Below are 20,796 nucleotides of genomic sequence, written 5' to 3'. Positions count from 1 at the left end.
CAAGTATAAGTTATGTCAGCAAGATGGCATGGGAGCAAAGTAGCTCCGTATGTTAAACATTGGACTGCAAACCACAAGGTACACTGGGTCAAGCCTACCAGCCACTGTGTGAGAGAAAGATGAGACTTTTCACTCCAGTGAAGTTGTAAAGCCTCAAAAATAGTATACAGGGTCACTATGAGTCAGAACCTATTCCACAGCACTTGACAACAACAGGTCCATTTGAGCAAAATCATTGCCTAGCTAGGGAAAAATTACTCTTCTGTAATATGCTTATCTGATCTTAATCCTGCTTCTTGGGGAAAAAAAAAAATATATATATATATATATATATGATATCTGTAGAAGAACAAACTTATATGATTCTATTATTGCAGTTTAAACGTAGTGGCAGTCCAGTTATAGTAAAATATAACATGCCTGCCCAATCAAATACATTAAAATAAATACTTACTACTGATGCCTTCTTTTGAGATAGCAATCATATTTCTATTATTTGTTATTATTTAAAGTTTTTGTTTATGCCCTAGAAATAGAGAGGAGGTACATAAAAATATATTTAACCAATACATATAATACTGTGATTTGTTTATTGTCACATTAGGCCCCTTAAGAGAAACTTCTTTTAGGTGAATGTTATGTTTATGATTAGCTTACTTTTCAACAGGTTTTTTTAAAAAATGTATCTTTGGCTGGTTCATGTATATAGCAACTACAAATAATCACATTTTCCACCTCCTGTATGGTGTGGCACTGTAGAATAAGCAATGGACTGGTAACCACAAGTTCACTGCTAACTGCTAACCACTAGTTGCACCTTAAATACCCTATACAGGGTCGCTATGAGTCAGAATCAACTGGATGGCACTTAACAACAACAGCAACGTAAACATTCTCATTGGGTGACCAAGTACTCGTATCATTTGCTTCAGTGGCAACCTCTTTAATAGCTAGGGAATTTCATATAGAACTCAACACTTCAAAAACTATAGCAAATTTTTTTTTTTCTTTTTAAATGTAAAGATAGCATCTTCAAAATAGGTCATGACTGATTTTATGTCTAGGACAACTTGGAGTCATCTTCTTGTTATTATGTGGCATCAAGTCAATTGCAACTCATATAAGGCTTTCAGGGGGAAACTGGTAGGTTTGAACTGCTGACCTTGAGGTTCAAACCAATCTCTGGTCCAGTGCTTATCCTACAGTGCTATCCTTATGCAACCGTTCATGTTGCTAAAAATGGTGAAGATGCCCATGTGTGTTTGTTTCCATGTCTGTAGGTGTGACTCCAAGAATCACCATGTTGTTGTTAAGTGCTGTTGAGTTGATTCTGACCCATAGCGACCCTGTGAAGGGTTTGCGAGAAGCAGCTAGTAAGCATGAACCATCAACATTGCAGTTCAAAGCAACTTTGCAGCTCAGCGCATTAACCCACAGCCCCACAGCCCCACACCTAGGAAATATTAATCTCTTTATTATTTTATTTTTCATTTATTTTTCCAATTTACAGAATTATATATTTTGTGTTTAAATAGCCTCAAGGAACAAATATAAAATATAAAACATTTGTGAGCTGTGTCTGCTTTCTTTATTTGACTTATTAGACTTTATTAAAATACTCATTATAGTATGGATAAGGCCAATTTGAACCTTCGTGGTGGTGGTGGTGTGCCGTGGAGTTGGTTCTGACTCATAGGGTTTCCAAGGCTGTAAATATTTAAAGCCTCGTCTTTCTCCAATGGAACAACTGGGAGTTTCGAACTACTCACCTTGGGGTTATCAGAGCTACTCGTAACCTCTGTGTTATCAGAGCTACTTAATTTGAATATTACCACTGAGTCAATTCCTACTTATGGTGACACCGTGTGTATCACAGTAGACCTGTTTTCCATAGGTGATTTTTCAGAAGTAAATCACCAGGCCTTTCTTTTAAGGTGTCGCTGGGTAGACTTTAACCTGCAACCTTTCAAGTCCATTAACTGTTTGTACCACCCAGGGAGTGCGTGACTTATATTGGTGCTTAGAAGATGACCTGGCTCTCTGTCAAAGGGAACTTTGGAAACTTCATAGTTGTTCAGTCTGCAGAAGCTACTTTCATTGATAATGCAAAATCTATGTACATTTGTATGAATTTCTAGGTAGTTAGCATGTGTAAAGACTATTATGGCATCCTGTGGTCGCCATGATTAAAGTGCTCAGCTGCTAACTGAAAGGTCCGCATTTTTGTATCACCAGCTACTTCCAGGTAGAGAGATGAGGCATTTGGCTCCTGTAAAGGTTTACAACATTGGAAACACTATGAGGACGTTCTACTCTGCTCTATAGGGTTGCGATGAATCAGAATTGACTCGACGGCGGTGGGTAAACATTCTGACCTATTCCCCATCATTTCATTTTGATGCCTTAGCCTAAAATGGTCATAAGTATCAATGAACAATAAATATATATTAAAGAAACATTATGATATATTTTTCTGATCAGTCACATCCTTTCATTGCATGCTATCATCAGGGAATTCTGAAAATAACATGGTACTCCCAAGCTGATTTTTCCCTTGGAAAGACAGTGATAAGAGGGTAAAAAAGGAGAGGGGGAGATCAAGACTTGAATTTCTGAATGACATCATTTACCTATTCCACTTTCATTAAGCAAAATGTATAAGTGAACAAAATATGTTTGCCATGATGATCAGAACTTGCCCTATGTGGTTAGAGACATCAGTTTCTGGAGTCTACTTCTTTTCCAAGGGCTCACTAGTTAACCCTGGGGGATATGTGTGGACTCTTTAGATGGTCCAAATTTAGGCATCTGTAATTACATTAGCTTGCGATTAAGCAGCAGACTTGTGGTGGGAGGATTAATGTCAGAAGATTCTCCATTTTTCAATCTTGTGTCTCCATCAGTAAGATTGAACTAATTGCTATTTGGCATTCAGAAAATGAACTACTCTTGTACCCTGGAGTGTTACTGTAGTATGTCAAGAAATAAGGACTATGATGTTTTGATCTTAGATGCTATAGAAAGGTACTCCTGGTAGTAGTATATTTTTGCCTAAAACATAGCCATACATAAGAATAGTGGTCAAAGGACTAGTCTATGACACATAGCACATATTTATTCACTAGGCATATATATGTCCTATAATCCATTACCTTACGTTAAATTATTAGAAACTGGCATAATTTATCAAGGATGAAGACAAAGCTTCACTTTGAATAATCATTATTCCCTATCTTCCTATCACCATTACTAAGAATCTTTTTTGTTTTAGATACACATTGTGTTGCAATAAATGCTTCTTTTTTCCATCCATTGCCTTTGGTATCAAACAGCCTAACATATTTAGTGATTTGAAGGTTTTTACGGTATTTTTCTAAAGAAGTTTATAGTTTGGGAAACATTGATACGAAGAGCTTTCCTTATGTTATTGTTATTGCTGTTAAGTACTCTTGAATTGGTTCCAACTCATAGCGCCCCTGTACAAGGTTTCTGAAGAGTGACTGGTGGGTTTGAACCACCATTTTTTCAGTTAGCAGACCAATGCTTATCCTGAAGTGCTATACTCAGTGAAATAATTACATCTTCTCAAGAAATTACTATTAAGAAATTACATATGTTTGTTTGATATTAAATGCCCATGAGTCAATTCCAACTCACAGCAACCCTATATAGCGTTTCTTAGACTGAAAATCTTTGTGGGAGAAGAAAGCCTCGTCTTTCTCTTGTGAGCCACAGTCAGACTCTATAACTGCCAGTCTTGTGTTTAGCAGTCCAATGTACAGAGCCACTGGTATTCATTTAATAGAACTGTATTTCTAGACTCATTGGAATAAAATAATGATTTTTAAAATGAGTTTTTCTAAATGCCTATTTGAATTTTTTTCAATCACCTATGATTAGTAGAAGGAGCTCTGGTAGCATAGTGGTTATGAGTCAGGCTGCTAACCTCAAGGTCAGCTGTTCGAAACTACCAGTTGCCCTGTGGGAGAAAGACTAGTGGTTACAAATCAGACTGCAAACCTTAAGGTCAGAAGTTCGAAACTACCAGACGCTCCGCAGGAGAAAGATGAGGCTTTCTGCTCTCGTAAAGATTTACAGCCTCTGAAACTCTGTACAGGGTAGCTATGGGTCGGAACCGACTCGACGGCAGTTAACAACAACAACAAAGAATTACAGCCTTGTAAGCCCTCTACAGGGCTGCTATGAGTCGGAACCAACCCCACGGCATCTAACCACTACCATGATTAGTAGAACTTCTTTTAGATTAGTGTTTTCTAAAATGTGCCTCTTGGTACTGATAATACTCTATAGAAAAATACTCCATTATGAAATAAATTTGAGAAACTGCATGTGCATTTACTCTGTTGGAAAAATCACAAAGCAAAAAGGCATTGTTATTATTAAGTGCCGTTGAGTCGGTTCCAACCCATGAAGTCCTGCATAAAAATTATTATTTGTTTAGCTCAGTATTTAAAAAATTATATAATTATGCTACACATTCTCTTCCCCCACTTTGGATTACTTACTGTAGAACTGTTGTTCAATCTAACTTACTTTGAAAAACAGTTTCAAGAATTCTCTTTCATTAAAGAAATAGACAAGTTACTTAAGCAAAAATATATACCTGAGTCATATAAAAGATTCTAGTTTCTTCCACATCTCCTAAATCAGTTAATGAAATACTTAAAACACATTACCAATTTAGAAAAAAAATAAAAACAAAAAATAACCCTACTTAGAGAGTGAACCAGCTATCTTTGAAAGTTCCATCACATTATTACTATTAAAATGATCATGCTGAAATCTTACTTCAAGAAATGTTTTTTAATTTTCAAAGTTAAGAGTTTCTGGTTTAGTTGAATTGACATATCACATTGAATCTGAGAAAACCTTCATGAAATTTATTTTAAACTTTGACTTTCAGAAACCAAGGATATCTGTGATTACAAATTTTAAAAGTTAGAGGAGAATTGAACAAGACAGGGCTGAGATGAAGGCAAGGCCAAGTATGAGTTCTTGCCTTTAAGAACTTGTTGAGACAGGGGAAATTTTTATTGTTCTTTCAGCAAACTAGAAAAGTACGGTAGTATATTGATACTCTGCTAACTAATAAGTAAGCATCTTACTATTCTTCACATATATTTAGGTTAAATATATGATGTAAAGATGGTTTGTATTTAAGTTTAACAAATCAAGATTTACATCAGAATGACATAAGGAAAGCATCAATATCTACTGCTTATAGGTCTTCAATCTGAGATTAATAATAATATTTTTTAAAGCTCCATTCCATTCTATAGATCTAAATGGGACCAATTCCATTTCATAATTTCCATGTAGTTGTTGAATGATTGGAAAAATTTAATGAAATATTATTATTATTTAGATATCATTTTAGTATGCTCTGAACTTCTTCATAGATATTTTAGTAATTCTGTAATTTGGGTTGCTAAATATTTCTTCAGAATGTCTGTAATTGTTATTCAGTCCAAGCGTATCATTGTAGTCTATTGCATCAAAATTGTAATGATAGTCTAAAATAATGTCCTCCACAGGGTGATTCTATCCACACAGGTATTAGTTCTTAAAACAAGCACTCCTTATTGGCATTGTTGTTGTTGTTAAGTGCCATCGAGTCGGTTCCGACCCACTGCGACTCTGCATAGGGTTTCCGAGGAGCGGCTGGTGAGCTTGAAATGCCGACCTTGCAGTTCAAACGGCTTTGCAGTCTGGCACATTGACGCACTGCGCCACACCAGGACTCCTTATTGACATCGGCCCTAGTAAAACATAAGTGACCCTCTCAACTACTTCCTGATGAACAGGTCTGACAATTATCTCATCTTCATCAGTTAAAATCAGAAATGACATCTCTCACAGTGTCTTCACGCTTCTATAGGAAATTGGCGAGATTAGAGGTTTTGAAACGGTAGTCTTTTCTCCCAAGGAATCGCCTTTATCTCATTAGGTGTGAGCATGTTGAATCTGTGACACAATAATAGTGCAAACAAGTGTTTCTTTGAAAGCAAAGATGTGCACTGCTTGGAAAGACACTTCTGAACCTTAAACGTAAAACAGTATGGCTGCCTAAGAGAAAATTCAAACACACAGTAGTATTTCAGTACTGCTGGCTTAGCTAGCAAACAAAATATGGTTCAAATGACTTAACAATCCTACAAACGGGAGGCACCAGTTTAATGAGGTCTTCTCTGCTTGAAATTAAAGTCGAAGGAGTTTTACGGAGAACAGTATTCAATAACAAAATATTAAATGATAAACACAGATTGCTTAAAATCAGACGGGCCATTTTAAGAAAAGCATTTTAGCTCATCATGATATGTAGCACCTTATTTAAATTAGGAGGTGTTAATTCGTAGCTTGAATAATATATTAATATAATATGTAAAGTGAATGGCATTGTTAATCACAGTCGCGCCTGGAACGACTTTGCTTCTGTGCACTGAATGTTAATTTTGCAAAACATTAATTTCAAAGATTTTGCAGCAGTGCTTTTGTAATTAAATATTAATGTCACATGTTATTGCAGTAGCATGTTTATGAAAGCCGGCAACACTTCAAGTCAACTCATTTGTTTTTATATTTATTCTTGTACATCTGCAATCCCTTCCATTTCACAATTTCAAAGTGAAGGCCATTTTGAATAGTCAATATGTGAACATTTTTCATTGTAAGCGTTTTTTAACATCCAACAGGGTAAATATTTAATGTTGTGTTTTTAGCTGGTATAATTTTTCAGAAAATTGGCTATAACTTTTAACAACTCAAAGGTACCTAAACTGTCTCCAGTTTTGGCTTAAGTGATCTGAAAATAAAGTAGCAATAAATGTGATGAAGCTGTGTAAAAATATTTAAGAATTAGAAGGCTTTATATGAAAGTTTGAAATTAGAACTACAATTCTGTGCACAGATAGCTCAGCAGTTATTTATCTTCATATATTTTTATTATTGAATTCTGTTATCTCAAGAAAATTTATAAGATGAAATTGACTTTGGTTAACTTTTTGCAAGTTCCATAATTAGAGAAAGAAAAGAAAAATCTTGCTTTGCAGAGATATGCTTCACCCTTGTGGCATGTTTGAAGTTATACATCTGCTTTAAAATTGAATCTGTTTACGCTTACCATCTTATTTCAAGTATGCACAATTACATTGGTTTGTCCATGACTACTTTGCCCAATTTTCTACATATGGTGGTCTTACCCATGATGCTCCCAACTTGTGAATCACATGCACTTGAAAATGAGGACATTTCCATTGACAACAAGCAATACATTCAAGGTATTATATTTTAAAGTTATTATTTCACCCATCTACTAAAGTTGTTTTTTAAAATCAAACCCCTTAAACGCATTTTTTTTTTTTTGAATGATGGAATGAGTTACCCATAGTACAAGGAAAAAAATAATAAAACAGGAAAAATCAAGATACATTATGTTTGGTTATGGGCACATTTAACAGTTAAAAATTATATCTGCACCTGATGTTGCATGTTAACAGCTAATGCCATTTGACAGTGATGAAATTAAAGGATGAAGAAGAGATACAAACTACATTTTACAAGCATGATGGGTCTCCAACAATGCCATTTAAATATTATTTGTCACTATTTAAAATGAACCTTTCCCCTTTAAGCTATGCCATTACGCTCATTTGTCCTGTCACTGCTGACAGGCTATATGAGTCACACACAAAAATGGTCATTAGGTACTGCATCTTCATCTTATTTAAAAAAAAAAAAAAGAAAGAATGAAAGAAAGAAAGCATTCTGATGCCTCTAAAAGCCTGTAATTATTTTCATCCAAAGAGATAGTGTTGCTCAGAAGGTAATTTAATAACCTTTTGCATGTACCTGGGGAATGCCTCTCCAGGGAACCAAGGTGCCGACATGCCATTCAGTCGTCAAAACATGACCTTTAATGGTTGCTTGGAGAGAAGTTAGCGTGGAATGTTGTACACAGTGCAATGCTAATTCTGCTTTCTAATGTATGCAAAATTTGGTTCTTGAGCAATGATCTTTGTAAGATGAATTAATATAGGTACTGCTCCAGGAAACAAAAGAAATTGCAATGTGAAAGCCTCTTCCCCCCATGATCTTTTATACTTCAGTTTGAAGTAGCTAACAACTTGCACAATTTGTATAAAAAATAGTGTGAAACACTCCAGAAGTCATGTGCTTCTTTTCTCCCTTTACATTGCTTGATGAATTCTATTCTATATACTGTGAAAATGCAAAACAAGATTTAAGGGATTTCTTTGATAAGTATATTTCCCAAAAAAAGGAATTGGCCCCAACTCCATGTAGAAGAAAAAGCTTACCTTTAATATACTCTCTCTGTTTTATAACAGAAGCTACATGGCTCAAATAAAATTCTAATGCAGTAACTGAGTTAATAAAAAGAATCCTTTATAGATATTCATATTAAAATATAGATTTTGAACACTTGTATATACAGAAAGATGCACAGGCAGTTTGCTGTGACAACCAGGTTCAGAAACTCCTTATTTTGGTACTCTGATATTAGATCCCGCCTTACTTAGAAATGCTGGAATTTCAACTCCTACCCCTGACATGCCATCCGTCAATTTATTAGCACGCTGATGCAGTAAGCCACTGAACGGGCTATATCAATTCGTTTAGGTTTTTTTTTTTTTTTTCCCCCTTTAAAATGTCTGTAATCCTCAGCTCTGCTCTCTCAACCGGTCAGCATTAAAGATTTATGTTGCACTTTTTTTCATTGCCACACCTGAATATGGATTACTTAAATGGGCTGTAAATAATTCATATCTGGGAATAAGTTTCCATTACTGACCAATGTTGTAATTTAATATACTATATTATGGGTTATACAATTTTAGATTGTTTTCTGTGTGCATTCAGCAGTTAGGCAGACAACAGTTTAAGTAAAAAGGGTGAGATGTTTGTTCAGCTTATTTTCATGTTCACTCTGTGTGCTCAAATCAGCAACAGGGCTGAAGGAAGCAGAAAGCTACTTTCAACCGCTTGTCTTTTTGCTTTTTATGGAAACATTTTAAAAAACTTGACCTGAAAACAAAAGACAAAATCATGTCATAGCAAATTATTGACAAATTTAAGGAAGAATTAAAATAAGTTGAGACAGTTAGGTAGAAATCTTTAATTCTTGAGAATTGAAAAAAAATCTTGATCCTTGAATTCAAAGGTTAACTTTTCTGTTCAGTGCTTGATTATTCTATGCATAGGATGCCCATAATAAAATTATAATCTATGTGACAGAGAAGTTTGAATGAGGCTACTGGATCAAATATGCAAAATGTTGAAGTAGATGCTATCTTTAAAACCAAGACAATTGTTTACTCTTAATAGAGCTTTTAACAATTTAAGATTAAGTTGAGTATAGTAAAAATTAATAATAGATTAATACATGAAAATCTATGAAGACACATAAGATAATGATTTAAAAAGGAATAATTTAAAAAGATGAATTAAAAAGTCGAATCAGAAAAGAAGGCCAGCATAAACTAGGGAAAAACATGCTGTGAATAAAGTCTGTTAGATCTTGAAATAGGAGAACTGCTAAATAATGCATAGTTTTATTTTTCTATAATTTGCATAAACCTTAAGAGAGTATTTATTTGTATAAAACTTGATGTATCGAGTAAGGAGAATGAAAAAATGGCATTCATTTTGTTTTCATTTTGGTATTTAGGAAAAATATTCTGTTACATATGGACTACTTAGACCTAATCATCAGACTGAATGTGATGTGTGTCTTGAGCCAGGTTGGAAAGGGCTGGCTGGAGAACACTGCCCTGGTCTTGCTGCAGGCGAAGCAGGTTGGCCCATGCTCTGCTGGGGAGCAGATGGTGAGCCAATGCTTGTAGTCACACTTACCTTCCTTGCTAGATCCATAATCCCTCACTGGACACGGAGCCAAGGCAGGCTTTGGAGGCAGAAAGGAGGTTACAATCTGGACTTGGGTAGTGACTGCCAGAACTGAGAAAACAGCTCAGAAATTTCAAATGCTTAACAAGTTATCTGTCTTGTCCCTAAGCCAGTGCAGCATTTTTAAAAGTAATTAAGACATGATTGAAAATGTGTATGCCATCTAAATACAAAAATCTTCAGAAATCATCAAAACCAATAATTAAAAGACACATTTAATATGCCATTATGAAAAAAATACATTTAAAATGAATTACATTTCTTGTGAGTGAAAGAAAATATACAAAATTAAAAACAAGAAAGAGGAAGCTTTAATATTATAGGAAAATACTTTTTTTCTTTACAACCTAGACTTTATAAAAGGAAAATATTTCATATATGCCTGTTTTATATGTAATGTGTTCCAGGTATGAATTATTTTCTTCTATGATGAAACAGATCAATATATACAACATCTATATCTATACTAACATATGCTTCTTTTCAAGTTACCCATTGAAGATATTAAATGATAATAGTTGTTCTTTCTATATATGATATTTATGTATGTATATGTATGTTTTTATATATGTGAATGAGGTTCATCACCAACACACACATTATAGCTCAGGAAGGCAAAATAAAAATATTGAGTGGGTAGCCAAATTCTAATCATCTATAATAAAAGGGATAGTAAGCGCCATCTGTTTAATGTAAAAAAACAAAACCACACACACACACACACAAACCCTGATAACATGCATACATAGTTAGTGAATTGAAATCATGGCATAGTTCATATAAAACAAAATACATATAAAATGTCAACATATTCCATTAGGATGAAATTGACTTAACATGTACTATCTAGATAATAAGATGATATGAGGAAAAGCAAAATCTTCTGATTATGGTTTGTGTTATACCACAAATATTTTTTAACAACATGCTTTAGTCTCTTTAGCAGCTATAACAAATTCCCTAGTCTTCTCCACTGAATTTTCATCATTCTCATCTCCTTAGGCAACATACCATCTTTGCAAATCACTTTCAAGCATACTTGTATTGTTGTTTAAGACTTGAGTAAATTTCTTATAACCCTTATTAGTTCACTCTACCACCTCATTCACCTAAGCTGCAAAATGCCATCAAAACTGCACTCACATAACGTAATAACTTGATCTTTTGACTCTGGGACCATCACCAACTCCTTCCTACGATTCATTTGTACACCATTGTCTATAATATCTCTTCTGAAAAGTATCATCATCAATATTTGCACTTAGGAAACAGCTCTTAATTACTTCTCTTTTGGAATCTTCTTCAAGTTTCATTGTTTTAACAGTGCGCTCCATCACAAAGTATACCCTGTCGTGGAAATACTGTTTAATTTAAAAATTAATATATGAAAGTAAGAAAAACGTGGAAGCATTTCCCTCAGTCTAACTCTACAGTTCAAGAAATGTGCCTCTATTAGTGTCATGTACAAGGTTAGGAGATGTAAGAACAAATATGTTCAATATTGATCCATTTTGTAACAATTTTGTACCATTTTTATCTATGCAATACTATTCATATTATTTTTATTTTAGCCTACATGACAAGGAGCTCTGGTAGCATAGTGGTTACAAATCGGGCTGCAAACCTTAAGGTCAGCAGTTTGAAACTACCAGCTGTTCCGCAGGAGAAAGATGAGGCTTTCTTCTCCCATAAAGATTTACAGCCTCAGGAACCCTGTACAGGGTTGCTGTGAGTCAGAATCAACTCAACAGCACTTAACAACAAAAACAATATGACTAAAGTAAATCTAAAATGTAATTATATAGCAAACAAATTTTTCCTAAACTATGGTGGAATAGTGGGTTACACACTGGGCTGCTAACCACAAGGTGTACAGTTCAATCCACCAGTCACTCCTCATAGAAAGAGGAGGCTTTTTGCTCTGGTATAGATTTGCAGTCTTGGGAACCGTACATCAGACCACTTTGAGACAGAATGCACTCAGTGGCATTGGGTTTGGTTTGGGTCAATTATCAGCAGGATTTTAGTAAGAAAATGTTGCAATTAAGTGGCATCATGTGAATACATTATCAATTAACCCCTAAACTTGAAATTGAAGAAGTATTATATCCATCTATGTATTTTGAGGGGGTTGGAGTTGGGGAGGGATAATTTCATAGAAATCCTTAAGGCCTAGAAGAGTCTGAATTATGTGATTTCTGTTGAAAGAGTTGAAAGCAACAAAATTTTAAAAGCTGCCATTTACAATCAAAGTTTTGTTTAACATTCACACTTCTGTTAATATTAAAAGATTAAAATATGGTAGCTGTTGCCATTAGTGATTTAAAACCAACAACAGTACAGTGCTTATCCTACAGCGCCACACCAGGGCCCACTTGTAGACTACAGGATTATAAAAAAGAATTCATATCTCTGAACCACAGTTTCTTCATTTATATTATAATGGTATTTGACTTATGATTCCCTACATTTAGATAAACTACAAAGCACTCTGTAACTACGTGAAGTTGGAGAGACAAACTGAAGTGATAAATAACAAAGAGTTATTGTTGTTGTTGCTGTTGTTGTTGTTGTTGTTAGGTGCCATTGAGTTGGCACCAACTCATAGTGACCTTATGCACAGCAGAATGAAACAATGTCCGGTCCTGGGCCAACCCCACTACTGTTGTCACACTTGAGTACATCGATGCTGCTACCTGGCCTATCCATCTCGTTGGGGGTCTTCCTCTTTTTCTCTGACCCTCCATCTTACCAAGCATGATATCCTTCTCCAGCAACTGTTCCCTACTGACAATATGTCCAAAGTATGAGAGACGAAGTTTGGCCATCTTGGCCTCTAAGGATCACTCTGGCTGCATTTCTTCCAAAACAGATCTATTGGTTCTTTGGGCAGCCTATGGCACTTTTAGTATTCACTTCCAACACCATAATTCAAAGTTATCAATTCTTCTATGGTCTTCCTTATTCACTGTACAGCTTTCACATGCATATGAGGTTATTGAAAATACCATGGCTTGGGTCAGGAGCCTTAGTCCTCAAGCTGACATCTTTGCTGTTCAACACTTTAAAAAGTTCCTGTGCAGCAGATTTGCCTAATGCAATACATCATCTGATCTCTTGACTGCTGTTAAGTACCATAAAAACCCTGTATTGGATTTATGGTGGAGCCACAGGTGAGTTTGAACCACTAACCTTGCAGTTAGCAGTCTAGACTTAATTAACAATAATTAGAACCATAAAGGTAATGTTTTCAGAGAATACATGATTAATTACTAAATCAGTGAGAAAGAAATTTAAATCAGTTAATGAGAGGAATGTTAATATAGTTCCCTAAAGTTTTTCTTTTTCTTTTTTTTTAATTTCTCCATTGCATAATGCTGGATACATAATTTTGAACACATTTAGGGCAAATTAAATTGAGACATTAACAATGGGGAGTGTTTCAAATACAGGCCTCTAAACAAAGTTTGTAGCAATCCCTCCTCAGGACATTGCCATAAAAAATGCCATTGCTATATATGTGGAGGACTCCCTACATTCTTGGAAAAGCTAAGATACCAGAATTGCCAAGAATTATCTACAGACACTGTGAAGAAAATGAATAGAAGTTAGCTACAAAAAAGAAAAAAAACCACGTACTGAAGATTGAATGAGAAATCCTTGGAAGTGGCTTCCGATCTGTAGTTGAATCTTCAGTACTTTGATCTATGTCACCTATTAAATAGCAGAGGCATATGCCAACTCCCATGTAGTATCTAATGCCTCCAAATAATTATTGTCTTAACCATCAACATTATAAAAAAACATTATTAATTAACAGAGGCCTCAGTATTTCCTTAAAAGGGAATAGTAGTACTCTTATGGCAGATGACCTATTTTAGAATTGGAAAGGAGTATGTTGTCAGAAGTTGTATCTCTTGGATGAAGCATAAAGCAAAGATCTTGATGTTAACGGTCATGGAAGAGTCTGTGTTGCCATCTGTCAGGAATTATTTACCAGGTTTTGCTGACCAAATTCCAAATTAAAGGACTCCATTTTACTGTCTCCAACTTACCCTCTAACTTACTTTTAAATAGTGTCCATCTTTATGATTTATATCTTATTATAAGATAAATTGACTTTGGACTTTGATTGCTTTTTAAATTCTACTTCCTCTCTGTTAGTTCAGGCACTCATCATTTCTTGCTTGAATTTCTACCAGTTTCCTAAACAGTATTCCTATCAGCATTTTTTTTTTTTTTATCTAAGTCCCTCTCCCAGGACTGCCAGAATGATTATTCTAAAATTCAAATTGTGTTTCTAGTCTTCCTTTTTTTATTCCTCCATGATTCCCCACAGCTTTTAGAAAAAAGTACAAATTGCTCAGTATAACTTTCAAAGCAGTCTAATATCCTATTCTGAATATGTGCTCCATGCATCCTGGAAGCACACCTATAGTTCCCAGGCAATGCGTTTTCTGTTTTTGTTGTTTATTCTGATTACTGAAGAGCTCTTATGTCCAGCTGAATGTCCTAAATTTTCTTCTTTCAATCTCTTTACCTTCCCTTAAGATCTTTACCTTCCCTTAATATTGCTATTCTGGGTGGATGTAACTTTTTATGTACTCTGAGCATACTCTAAATTACCACAAACATATATTGGAATGTAGTTGTTTGTGTCTCCATAAACCCCATTATGAATGTGAACTTTAAGGTTAGAACCAGGTTGTACTCCTCTCTACTTCCAAAGTCTCAACTGGTGTGTGACATTAACAGTATTCAGCACAGTTGTCCTCACTGTTCCTGAAATTCTTTCATTCCTTGTTTTAGTTTTATTTTATTTTATTATTTATTTATTTATTTATTTATTTTTAATGACTGGTCTGCTTGTCCTTTCTTGTGGGAATGTCCCACCTCAAAAGGTTCTGGATGGGGCTCAGGATTCCACCTACGGTCCTATACACTGCAAAGGCTCCGCAGTAAGCCTATTTCACTAGGCAAGTTGTAGAACCCCTTTTAGGTATTTGAATCAGTTATAGGTTGGAAGACGGACTTACAAGCTTTCTGTATTTGTTTCCCAAAATTCCTTTCTATCCAACTCAAGTTTCAATTTTACAATAGTGTAAAAGGGAAACTAGTATGCATAAGACAGTCAAGCATCTTAGTATTATTTCCCCTCTTCAAACTATGCCTTGATTGATGTATCACTGAGCCCTGTTGTTCCAAGGTTGAGCGTGCATCACTATTTACCTCTGTCCCATTTAGCCCATGCAAACCTGTCGAGGTCCTATGTCGGGTTCTAGCCTCGACAAGGAAGTGTGGGTGTCACGAAGAAGGGAGATCTGGCGGCGAAAGGGATAGAGACAGAGAGATGAAATATATACAAAAAAGACAGACACACAGATATGATGCAAGCTGGCAGGTAGACAGATCTGCAAACATATTGCCTAGCATTGCCTAGCATTGCACAGCATGGCATGTAGAAGTCACTCTATCTCAGCCTTTTATTCTCTTTTTTAGGGAGGGATTTATTACAAAGGAAGGATGTAATTCACAAAGGGAGGATGTCACAAAAGGGAGGATGTGATTAAGACAGGATTTGGAACTGAAATGTGATTAATCATTCAAAACAGGAACAACTTTTAAGATATTTTCATGGTTTTCTTAACAATCTAACATTTTTATTTTTACAGAAAAAAGGTTCAATCAAACTGTTATATATTAACTTTTAGGCTTAAATGATCTAGAGTAGCAATGTGTGGTTTCTTAAGGATACATAACATAAAGCAAGGTTCCTGAAAGGAGTCAAGCTGTCTCTGTACACTTTGCAAACTTTTGTTTGTGAGCAAGATCTCAGGCACCGGGCTTCATTTATCTATACCTAAAATGCTACATTGTTCTTAATTATCACATTCCTATATACTTTCGGGAGGAAGGAGAACATCTGGGTTAAACTGATTATATTCAGAGGTGGTTCAGTGGGGCTGCCACTGATCAACCCAGGGGCTGCTTATGCTGTCCCCAGCACAAACCTGTCTCAGTGTTCCCCTATCTACCTTTTTCTTCCACCCCCTCCCACTTCTTGTGTTCTGCCCTCCCCAAAACCCGAACCCTACCCAAAACCTGAACTATGATATGTCTGCCCCTACCCTGTGCTCTACCGTCGCTTTCCTCCACCTGTCCCAAACCCTCCCACTCCAACCCCACCGGTAGCAAACAAAGAATATGTTTTCTTTTTCATTTTACTATAGGTGTCTTTTCTTAAGCTTTTACAATAATGGTCATATGCAATATTTGTCCTCTTGTGACTAATTTCACTCAGCATAATGTCCTCAAGTTTCATCCATGTTATGCATTGGCTTTCAACTTCCTTGTTATTCTTCAAGGTAACATAATAATTCCACTGTGTGTATATACCAAAGTTTGTTTATCCATTCTTCCATTGATGGGCACTTAGGCTGTATCCAGCTTTTTGCTATTATAAATAGTGCTGCTATGAACATTTGTGTGCATATATCTAATCATGTTATGGCTCATATTTATTGTGGATATATACCAAGTACAGGAATTACTAGATCATATGGTATTTCTATTTCCAGCTCTCTCAGGAAGTGCCATACTGTTTTCCAGAGTGGTTGGACCATTTTGCATTCACACTAGCAATGTAGGAGGGTCCCAGTCTCTCCACATCCTCGTCAGCATTTATTGTCCTCTCCATTTTTTAACTTTGCTGTTATTGCTGGTGTGAGATGATACCTCATTGTTGCTTTGATTTACATCTCTCTAATGGCTAGTGATCATGAACATTTCTTCATATGTTTGTTGGCTGCCCAAATGTCTTGTTTAGTGAAGCATCTGTTCATGTGCTGTGCCCATTTTTTAACTGGGTTACTTGTCTTTTTCTTGTAGAGGTGTAGTTTATGTATTCATGTATTATATAGATTTTATAACTTAGTCCCTTGTCTGATATGTCATTGCAAAAGAGTTTTTCCCATTCTGTGGGCTCCCTTTTTACTCTTTTGGTGAAATCTTTTGATGCACATAAGTTTCTAATTTTTAGAATGTTTCAGTCATCAGTTTTGTCTTCTTTTGTTTGTGTAATTTTCACAATATTTCATAGTCTGTGTGTTCCCAGGATTTGAGCCCTTAAATTTGTCCCTATTTTTCATTGATGTCCTTAGTTTCTTTAGAATTATGTAACCAGTGAACACTCTTATCTTTCCACTCTTTCATTTCTCCTTCTTACCTGAGGAATTGCCCAAGGATTAGTCCCTGACACTTTGACAAATGTGTAATAGCTAAAATAATCTAGTTTATATTCTTGAAAACCATGACTTGAAGTGACCATATCATACTGCTTACTAATATCTCATCCTTCAGTCTTGACTATGGATCTTCAGTCCTAAGCATCCAAATGCCCCTTTGATGTCTTCATTTAGATATTTAATATATGTCTTAATAACAAGGCTAAACAGAATACTTGTCTTTCTCCCCACTTAAAACTTATTCCTCTTGGTACTTCCCATCAAAGTAGAAAAAACACTCTAAACACTGGTTGATTAATGCAAATATTGAGGACTTATCCTTGACTTCCATCTAAACCCCACCTAATCTAAACCATCTCTATGACCTGTCAACCCTATGTCAAAGAAACCTGAATACATCTACGTTTTTCTGTCTCAATTAAACCACCCTGGTCCAGATCATAATCATTGTTCTATGGATTACTGTAATTATCTTCTAGCTGGTCACCATGACTCTGGTCTAACGCTCCTTGAATTCATCCTTCAACAGCACACAGAGTGGTCTTTTAAATATATAAATGAAATAATGTAATTTTCCTGTTCAAAGCTTTACAATACATTTCATTCTATTTAGAATAAGATTCTAACATCTAACCCTGGCTTAATCCACCCAGTATGATTCAGCCCTTTCCAAACACTCTAGGTCTTTTCCCATTCTATTTTTCCTCATGTTCACTTTGTTCCAGTCACATATGTCTTCTTTCACTTTGTGGAATATGCTAGGGTTTATGTTGCCCTAGAGACTTTGCTGTGTTTCTCCTGTCTAAAACTCTTGTTTTTGATCTTTAAATGACTTTTTTTCTTTTTTATAATTCATGCTTAAGCTTCTTACCAAGGCTTTTCCTAACTAGCTTTTTCTAAAGTAGTTACTTAATCATTTGCTATCAGATTGCACTACTTCAATAATGTACATAATTTGTATCACTGCCTAATATTGTATTTGTTTTCTGTCCAGCTTCTTTATACCTTACAAAATATTAACTACACCAGAGCATGGCAGCTTGGCTATCAGTTTATTGAAGTATTCTCTAGTAGCACCTACAACTTAACTCTAAACAGTGGAAACCCCAAAAATATTTGTCTAATGAATGAAGTACTAAGCACACAGGGAGTCCTGCTTGAATGAGATTTAGAACTTTATCAGTTTGAGGACTGTTATAACAGATGGAGAGTGGAAGTCACCATACCTTTTGTTTCCAATCTAAGTGCCCTTTATGTTCATCGTAATTGGCAGGTGTGTGGCTGTAGTAGTCAGCTCTGAAAATGCTTATTGAAGAGAAGATACAGTAGTAACATTGGTTAGACTACCTTTTGTTTTCAAATAGAATGAACCACGTGGGAAAAAAACAACCACCGGAATTGATTAGTCATTCTGTAGCAATCTTAATTTCCTTCAGTATTTCTTTTCTGTCTCATAAGAAATGCATGACTGTATTTATTACATTAGTCTATATACGATTTGTGAAAACTAAGGACAAAAAGAAAGTCATTTTGTTTTCTCATGGCCTCTGTCTTTGTTGTCAATAAATTATCTCTTCCATCTCTTTTGGGGTCCGAACTTTTGCCCATTCTAAAAGGACCTCTGGTTATGTAGTGGTTATGAATCAGCTTGCTAATCTCATGGTTCGCAGTTCAAAACAACCAGCTGTTTCGCGGGAGAAAGATGAGGCATTCTGTTCCCATAAAGATTTACAGCCTCTGAAACCCTGTACAGGGTCACTAACAGTCGGAACTGACTCCACGGCACATAACCACCTCCATAGTTGAAAAATGTCATTTTATTTACCGTGATCATTTTTATAATTTTCCTTATATTTGCAACCTTCCCTTTTTTTATCATTTTGCACTCCCTTTTAACTTTATTTTATAATCTTCCACATTTTGTTCTGATTCTCATATAGCCTGCCCTGCATTTTGTTCTTCCTTATTCTTGATTATTTTTGCATTTTCTTGTTCATACTAATTGGCTCCATTTTTATTTCCAGTATATTTATTACTAAATGACATTCATTGCCTTTGGGCATACATTAATTTATCTTTCAGGACTTTCCATTTGCTCTCTGTGTCTTTTCTTTATATATTTTCTTTTACAACCTCCATTTCACTTCACTTTTCTCATATGTATTGGGGTATTATTTTTGTTGTTGCGTTTTTAATATGCCTTCATATCTGTAATTTATGCTTCATGTATTATTAGGAGGGTTTATAAAATAAACCACTGTATGTTTGTCACAAACAGAATTAATTTGGACCTTCTAAAAATAGGTTTGGATTCACTATACTGCAATTTGCCAGCCACCTTCTTTACAGCCATATTACAGGGATTAACTAAATAAATAATTAGAAGCTAATTTTGCAATTAAAAGGACTATAGATGCAATAATTTGTGGATCTGAGGTCAGAGCAGAAGAGTTTATGAAAGATGAATAAACAAAACAGAAAACTTATTTCAAGAGAGATATGTTTAGACCTTTCCAGGTAATTGATAAGAAAGGAGTACAGAAATATGATCATCATTAATCTTCACACTTTTCTATGCTTTTACACATGTAATAAACTAATGTTTACAGTCAGATATACCATCTTTAGTGAAATGCTGAAAAGTCTGATATGTAATGCGTGAAAGAGACATGTGCCAAATAAATTACAGTGGAATGTGATAAACATTGTAAGATTAAATAGATGTATGTTTCGTGTATGATGGCTGCCGTTGTTAAGTGCCGTTGAGTTGGTTCCAACTCATATGGACCCTTATAGAATTTCTGAGGAACAATTAGTGGTTTTGAACCACTGACCTTTCAGTTAGCAGCCCAGTGCTTATCCAACAGACCACACCAGGACTCCATTTGTATTATTGTTGTTAATTGTTATTGTTAAGTGCAGTCAAGTTGGTTCAAACCTTATTTAGGGTTTCCAAGTAGTGGCTGGTGAATTTGAACTGCCAACTTTTCAGTTCAAACTGACCTTCCAGTCCAGCACATTAACCCACAGTGCCACACCAGGACTCCTTGTGTATGATAGAAACAAAGAAATATGAAGAGGGTTTGTTGTGGTTGTTAAGTGCTATTGAGTTGGTTCTGATCCATAGTAACTCTGTATAGGGTTTCAGGAGAGCTACTGGTGAGTTTGAATTGCTGACATTGTGGCTCAAACTGACCCTGCGATCCAGTGCTTATCCTGTAGCACCATACAAAGACTCCATGAAGAGGACTATGGAACACTTACTTTTAAAAATGACATTTCAGTGGTATAGCAAAGAATCATTTAGTCACCTGGAGGGGAGATTGTTGTTGTTAAGTGCCATTGACTCAGTTTCAACTAATAGTGACCCTGTATAGGACTTCTGAGGAGCAGCTGGTGGATTTGAACCACTGACCTTGCTGTTAACACTCCAGTGCTTACCCTATAGCACTATCAACAGTAAATAAGAAGGAAATATTTAGAGACTAATACAACATTGTTGTTGTTGTCAAACCATTCGATTCTGACTCATATTGACCCTGAATAGAGTGTTCAAGGAGTGGCTGGTGGATTTGAACCATTGACCTTGCAGTTCAAACCAACCTTGAGG

At 35.5% G+C, this 20,796-nt stretch overlaps 1 protein-coding gene across 1 annotated transcript in view; it reads left to right on the top strand.

The window, feature by feature from the left end:
• Positions 1 to 20,796, top strand: part of ARHGAP15 (Rho GTPase activating protein 15) — a 1,003,601-nt gene that overhangs the window by 308,159 nt on the left and 674,646 nt on the right. The window lies entirely within an intron of this gene.

The sequence above is a fragment of the Chrysochloris asiatica genome, unplaced genomic scaffold (assembly GCF_000296735.1).
Source record: "Chrysochloris asiatica unplaced genomic scaffold, ChrAsi1.0 scaffold00012, whole genome shotgun sequence".
NCBI classification, from domain to species: Eukaryota; Metazoa; Chordata; class Mammalia; order Afrosoricida; family Chrysochloridae; genus Chrysochloris; species Chrysochloris asiatica.
Note: the sequence above shows the minus strand (reverse complement) of the source record. Positions and strands in the feature narration are given on the sequence as shown.